The sequence below is a fragment of the Corylus avellana genome, chromosome 3 (genome assembly GCF_965113065.1).
Source record: "Corylus avellana chromosome 3, dhCorAvel1.hap1.2, whole genome shotgun sequence".
Lineage (NCBI taxonomy): Eukaryota > Viridiplantae > Streptophyta > Magnoliopsida > Fagales > Betulaceae > Corylus > Corylus avellana.
Window position 1 is genome coordinate 17,547,142 of NC_142492.1, and position 8,102 is coordinate 17,555,243.

Below are 8,102 nucleotides of genomic sequence, written 5' to 3' on the forward strand. Positions count from 1 at the left end.
GAAACGACTCGAATTACACTTCGAGACCCGCCGACATGATCGCCACGATGCACAGAGCAAATCGGACGACGTTCTATTTTTTCACAACCAGGACCGAAACCCTAGCCCGAACAAAATGGTCGCACGCGAAGTGAAATTTTTTGGCTCGAAATTTTACGAGCTTGTGCAGAACTTCTAGGCAATCATATCGGCAGGTGACACAAAGTGATTCGAGTTCGTTTGCCCCCCCATTTTCTTTAACGAACGATAACTTTTTCTGAAAATAAGAAGTGCCCCGATCCCGGCCGAAACGACTCGAATTACACTTCGAGACCCGCCGACATGATCGCCACGATACACACAGCACATCGGACGACGTTGTATTTTTTCACAACCAGGACCGAAACCCTAGGCGGAACAAAATGGTCGTACGCGAAGTGAAATTTTTTGGCTCGAAATTTTACGAGCTTGTGCAGAACTTCTAGGCAATCATATCGGCAGGTGACACGAAGTGATTCGAGTTCGTTTGCCCCCCCATTTTCTTTAACGAACGATAACTTTTTCTGAAAATAACAAGTGCCCCGATCCCGGCCGAAACGACTCGAATTACACTTCGAGACCCGCCGACATGATCGCCACGATGCACACAGCAAATCGGACGACGTTGTATTTTTTCACAACCAGGACCGAAACCCTAGGCGGAACAAAATGGTCGTACGCGAAGTGAAATTTTTTGGCTCGAAATTTTACGAGCTTGTGCAGAACTTCTAGGCAATCATATCGGCAGGTGACACGAAGTGATTCGAGTTCGTTTGCCCCCCCCATTTTCTTTAACGAACGATAACTTTTTCTGAAAATAACAAGTGCCCCGATCCCGGCCGAAACGACTCGAATTACACTTCGAGACCCGCCGACATGATCGCCACGATGCACAGAGCAAATCGGACGACGTTCTATTTTTTCACAACCAGGACCGAAACCCTAGCCCGAACAAAATGGTCGCACGCGAAGTGAAATTTTTTGGCTCGAAATTTTACGAGCTTGTGCAGAACTTCTAGGCAATCATATCGGCAGGTGACACGAAGTGATTCGAGTTCGTTTGCCCCCCCATTTTCTTTAACGATCGATAACTTTTTCTGAAAATAACAAGTGCCCCGATCCCGGCCGAAACGACTCGAATTACACTTCGAGACCCGCCGACATGATCGCCACGATGCACAGAGCAAATCGGACGACGTTCTATTTTTTGACAACCAGGACCGAAACCCTAGGCGGAACAAAATGGTCGTACGCGAAGTGAAATTTTTTGGCTCGAAATTTTACGACCTTGTGCAGAACTTCTAGGCAATCATATCGGCAGGTGACACGAAGTGATTCGAGTTCGTTTGCCCCCCCATTTTCTTTAACGATCGATAACTTTTTCTGAAAATAACAAGTGCCCCGATCCCGGCCGAAACGACTCGAATTACACTTCGAGACCCGCCGACATGATCGCCACGATGCACAGAGCAAATCGGACGACGTTCTATTTTTTCACAACCAGGACCGAAACCCTAGCCCGAACAAAATGGTCGCACGCGAAGTGAAATTTTTTGGCTCGAAATTTTACGAGCTTGTGCAGAACTTCTAGGCAATCATATCGGCAGGTGACACAAAGTGATTCGAGTTCGTTTGCCCCCCCATTTTCTTTAACGAACGATAACTTTTTCTGAAAATAAGAAGTGCCCCGATCCCGGCCGAAACGACTCGAATTACACTTCGAGACCCGCCGACATGATCGCCACGATACACACAGCACATCGGACGACGTTGTATTTTTTCACAACCAGGACCGAAACCCTAGGCGGAACAAAATGGTCGTACGCGAAGTGAAATTTTTTGGCTCGAAATTTTACGAGCTTGTGCAGAACTTCTAGGCAATCATATCGGCAGGTGACACGAAGTGATTCGAGTTCGTTTGCCCCCCCATTTTCTTTAACGAACGATAACTTTTTCTGAAAATAACAAGTGCCCCGATCCCGGCCGAAACGACTCGAATTACACTTCGAGACCCGCCGACATGATCGCCACGATGCACACAGCAAATCGGACGACGTTGTATTTTTTCACAACCAGGACCGAAACCCTAGGCGGAACAAAATGGTCGTACGCGAAGTGAAATTTTTTGGCTCGAAATTTTACGAGCTTGTGCAGAACTTCTAGGCAATCATATCGGCAGGTGACACGAAGTGATTCGAGTTCGTTTGCCCCCCCCATTTTCTTTAACGAACGATAACTTTTTCTGAAAATAACAAGTGCCCCGATCCCGGCCGAAACGACTCGAATTACACTTCGAGACCCGCCGACATGATCGCCACGATGCACAGAGCAAATCGGACGACGTTCTATTTTTTCACAACCAGGACCGAAACCCTAGCCCGAACAAAATGGTCGCACGCGAAGTGAAATTTTTTGGCTCGAAATTTTACGAGCTTGTGCAGAACTTCTAGGCAATCATATCGGCAGGTGACACGAAGTGATTCGAGTTCGTTTGCCCCCCCATTTTCTTTAACGATCGATAACTTTTTCTGAAAATAACAAGTGCCCCGATCCCGGCCGAAACGACTCGAATTACACTTCGAGACCCGCCGACATGATCGCCACGATGCACAGAGCAAATCGGACGACGTTGTATTTTTTCACAACCAGGACCGAAACCCTAGCCCGAACAAAATGGTCGTACGCGAAGTGAAATTTTTTGGCTCGAAATTTTACGAGCTTGTGCAGAACTTCTAGGCAATCATATCGGCAGGTGACACGAAGTGATTCGAGTTCGTTTGCCCCCCCATTTTCCTTAACGAACGATAACTTTTTCTGAAAATAACAAGTGCCCCGATCCCGGCCTTAACGACTCGAATTACACTTCGAGACCCGCCGACATGATCGCCACGATGCACAGAGCAAATCGGACGACGTTGTATTTTTTCACAACTAGGACCGAAACCCTAGGCGGAACAAAATGGTCGTACGCGAAGTGAAATTTTTTGGCTCGAAATTTTACGACCTTGTGCAGAACTTCTAGGCAATCATATCGGCAGGTGACACGAAGTGATTCGAGTTCGTTTGCCCCCCCATTTTCTTTAACGAACGATAACTTTTTTTGAAAATAACAAGTGCCCCGATCCCGGCCGAAACGACTCGAATTACACTTCGGGACACGCCGACATGGTCGCCACGATGCACAGAGCAAATCGGACGACGTTCTATTTTTTCACAACCAGGACCGAAACCCTAGGCGGAACAAAATGGTCGTACGCGAAGTGAAATTTTTTGGCTCGAAATTTTACGAGCTTGTGCAGAACTTCTAGGCAATCATATCGGCAGGTGACACGAAGTGATTCGAGTTCGTTTGCCCCCCCATTTTCCTTAACGAACGATAACTTTTTCTGAAAATAACAAGTGCCCCGATCCCGGCCGCAACGACTCAAATTACACTTCGAGACCCGCCGACATGATCGCCACGATGCACAGAGCAAATCGGACGACGTTCTATTTTTTCACAACCAGGACCGAAACCCTAGCCCGAACAAAATGGTCGCACGCGAAGTGAAATTTTTTGGCTCGAAATTTTACGAGCTTGTGCAGAACTTCTAGGCAATCATATCGGCAGGTGACACGAAGTGATTCGAGTTCGTTTGCCCCCCCATTTTCCTTAACGAACGATAACTTTTTCTGAAAATAACAAGTGCCCCGATCCCGGCCGAAACGACTCAAATTACACTTCGAGACCCGCCGACATGATCGCCACGATGCACAGAGCAAATCGGACGACGTTCTATTTTTTCACAACCAGGACCGAAACCCTAGGCGGAACAAAATGGTCGTACGCGAAGTGAAATTTTTTGGCTCGAAATTTTACGAGCTTGTGCAGAACTTCTAGGCAATCATATCGGCAGGTGACACGAAGTGATTCGAGTTCGTTTGCCCCCCCATTTTCCTTAACGAACGATAACTTTTTCTGAAAATAACAAGTGCCCCGATCCCGGCCGAAACGACTCAAATTACACTTCGAGACCCGCCGACATGATCGCCACGATGCACAGAGCAAATCGGACGACGTTCTATTTTTTCACAACCAGGACCGAAACCCTAGCCCGAACAAAATGGTCGCACGCGAAGTGAAATTTTTTGGCTCGAAATTTTACGAGCTTGTGCAGAACTTCTAGGCAATCATATCGGCAGGTGATACGAAGTGATTCGAGTTCGTTTGCCCCCCCATTTTCTTTAACGAACGATAACTTTTTCTGAAAATAACAAGTGCCCCGATCCCGGCCGAAACGACTCGAATTACACTTCGAGACCCGCCGACATGATCGCCACGATGCACACAGCAAATCGGACGACGTATTTTTTCACAACCAGGACCGAAACCCTAGGCGGAACAAAATGGTCGTACGCGAAGTGAAATTTTTTGGCTCGAAATTTTACGAGCTTGTGCAGAACTTCTAGGCAATCATATCGGCAGGTGACACGAAGTGATTCGAGTTCGTTTGCCCCCCCCATTTTCTTTAACGAACGATAACTTTTTCTGAAAATAACAAGTGCTCCGATCCCGGCCGAAACGACTCGAATTACACTTCGAGACCCGCCGACATGATCGCCACGATGCACAGAGCAAATCGGACGACGTTCTATTTTTTCACAACCAGGACCGAAACCCTAGCCCGAACAAAATGGTCGCACGCGAAGTGAAATTTTTTGGCTCGAAATTTTACGAGCTTGTGCAGAACTTCTAGGCAATCATATCGGCAGGTGACACGAAGTGATTCGAGTTCGTTTGCCCCCCCATTTTCTTTAACGATCGATAACTTTTTCTGAAAATAACAAGTGCCCCGATCCCGGCCGAAACGACTCGAATTACACTTCGAGACCCGCCGACATGATCGCCACGATGCACAGAGCAAATCGGACGACGTTGTATTTTTTCACAACCAGGACCGAAACCCTAGCCCGAACAAAATGGTCGTACGCGAAGTGAAATTTTTTGGCTCGAAATTTTACGAGCTTGTGCAGAACTTCTAGGCAATCATATCGGCAGGTGACACGAAGTGATTCGAGTTCGTTTGCCCCCCCATTTTCCTTAACGAACGATAACTTTTTCTGAAAATAACAAGTGCCCCGATCCCGGCCTTAACGACTCGAATTACACTTCGAGACCCGCCGACATGATCGCCACGATGCACAGAGCAAATCGGACGACGTTGTATTTTTTCACAACTAGGACCGAAACCCTAGGCGGAACAAAATGGTCGTACGCGAAGTGAAATTTTTTGGCTCGAAATTTTACGACCTTGTGCAGAACTTCTAGGCAATCATATCGGCAGGTGACACGAAGTGATTCGAGTTCGTTTGCCCCCCCATTTTCTTTAACGAACGATAACTTTTTTTGAAAATAACAAGTGCCCCGATCCCGGCCGAAACGACTCGAATTACACTTCGGGACACGCCGACATGGTCGCCACGATGCACAGAGCAAATCGGACGACGTTCTATTTTTTCACAACCAGGACCGAAACCCTAGGCGGAACAAAATGGTCGTACGCGAAGTGAAATTTTTTGGCTCGAAATTTTACGAGCTTGTGCAGAACTTCTAGGCAATCATATCGGCAGGTGACACGAAGTGATTCGAGTTCGTTTGCCCCCCCATTTTCCTTAACGAACGATAACTTTTTCTGAAAATAACAAGTGCCCCGATCCCGGCCGCAACGACTCAAATTACACTTCGAGACCCGCCGACATGATCGCCACGATGCACAGAGCAAATCGGACGACGTTCTATTTTTTCACAACCAGGACCGAAACCCTAGCCCGAACAAAATGGTCGCACGCGAAGTGAAATTTTTTGGCTCGAAATTTTACGAGCTTGTGCAGAACTTCTAGGCAATCATATCGGCAGGTGACACGAAGTGATTCGAGTTCGTTTGCCCCCCCATTTTCCTTAACGAACGATAACTTTTTCTGAAAATAACAAGTGCCCCGATCCCGGCCGAAACGACTCAAATTACACTTCGAGACCCGCCGACATGATCGCCACGATGCACAGAGCAAATCGGACGACGTTCTATTTTTTCACAACCAGGACCGAAACCCTAGGCGGAACAAAATGGTCGTACGCGAAGTGAAATTTTTTGGCTCGAAATTTTACGAGCTTGTGCAGAACTTCTAGGCAATCATATCGGCAGGTGACACGAAGTGATTCGAGTTCGTTTGCCCCCCCATTTTCCTTAACGAACGATAACTTTTTCTGAAAATAACAAGTGCCCCGATCCCGGCCGAAACGACTCAAATTACACTTCGAGACCCGCCGACATGATCGCCACGATGCACAGAGCAAATCGGACGACGTTGTATTTTTTCACAACCAGGACCGAAACCCTAGCCCGAACAAAATGGTCGCACGCGAAGTGAAATTTTTTGGCTCGAAATTTTACGAGCTTGTGCAGAACTTCTAGGCAATCATATCGGCAGGTGATACGAAGTGATTCGAGTTCGTTTGCCCCCCCATTTTCTTTAACGAACGATAACTTTTTCTGAAAATAACAAGTGCCCCGATCCCGGCCGAAACGACTCGAATTACACTTCGAGACCCGCCGACATGATCGCCACGATGCACACAGCAAATCGGACGACGTATTTTTTCACAACCAGGACCGAAACCCTAGGCGGAACAAAATGGTCGTACGCGAAGTGAAATTTTTTGGCTCGAAATTTTACGAGCTTGTGCAGAACTTCTAGGCAATCATATCGGCAGGTGACACGAAGTGATTCGAGTTCGTTTGCCCCCCCCATTTTCTTTAACGAACGATAACTTTTTCTGAAAATAACAAGTGCTCCGATCCCGGCCGAAACGACTCGAATTACACTTCGAGACCCGCCGACATGATCGCCACGATGCACAGAGCAAATCGGACGACGTTCTATTTTTTCACAACCAGGACCGAAACCCTAGCCCGAACAAAATGGTCGCACGCGAAGTGAAATTTTTTGGCTCGAAATTTTACGAGCTTGTGCAGAACTTCTAGGCAATCATATCGGCAGGTGACACGAAGTGATTCGAGTTCGTTTGCCCCCCCATTTTCTTTAACGATCGATAACTTTTTCTGAAAATAACAAGTGCCCCGATCCCGGCCGAAACGACTCGAATTACACTTCGAGACCCGCCGACATGATCGCCACGATGCACAGAGCAAATCGGACGACGTTGTATTTTTTCACAACCAGGACCGAAACCCTAGCCCGAACAAAATGGTCGTACGCGAAGTGAAATTTTTTGGCTCGAAATTTTACGAGCTTGTGCAGAACTTCTAGGCAATCATATCGGCAGGTGACACGAAGTGATTCGAGTTCGTTTGCCCCCCCATTTTCCTTAACGAACGATAACTTTTTCTGAAAATAACAAGTGCCCCGATCCCGGCCTTAACGACTCGAATTACACTTCGAGACCCGCCGACATGATCGCCACGATGCACAGAGCAAATCGGACGACGTTGTATTTTTTCACAACTAGGACCGAAACCCTAGGCGGAACAAAATGGTCGTACGCGAAGTGAAATTTTTTGGCTCGAAATTTTACGACCTTGTGCAGAACTTCTAGGCAATCATATCGGCAGGTGACACGAAGTGATTCGAGTTCGTTTGCCCCCCCATTTTCTTTAACGAACGATAACTTTTTTTGAAAATAACAAGTGCCCCGATCCCGGCCGAAACGACTCGAATTACACTTCGGGACACGCCGACATGGTCGCCACGATGCACAGAGCAAATCGGACGACGTTCTATTTTTTCACAACCAGGACCGAAACCCTAGGCGGAACAAAATGGTCGTACGCGAAGTGAAATTTTTTGGCTCGAAATTTTACGAGCTTGTGCAGAACTTCTAGGCAATCATATCGGCAGGTGACACGAAGTGATTCGAGTTCGTTTGCCCCCCCATTTTCCTTAACGAACGATAACTTTTTCTGAAAATAACAAGTGCCCCGATCCCGGCCGCAACGACTCAAATTACACTTCGAGACCCGCCGACATGATCGCCACGATGCACAGAGCAAATCGGACGACGTTCTATTTTTTCACAACCAGGACCG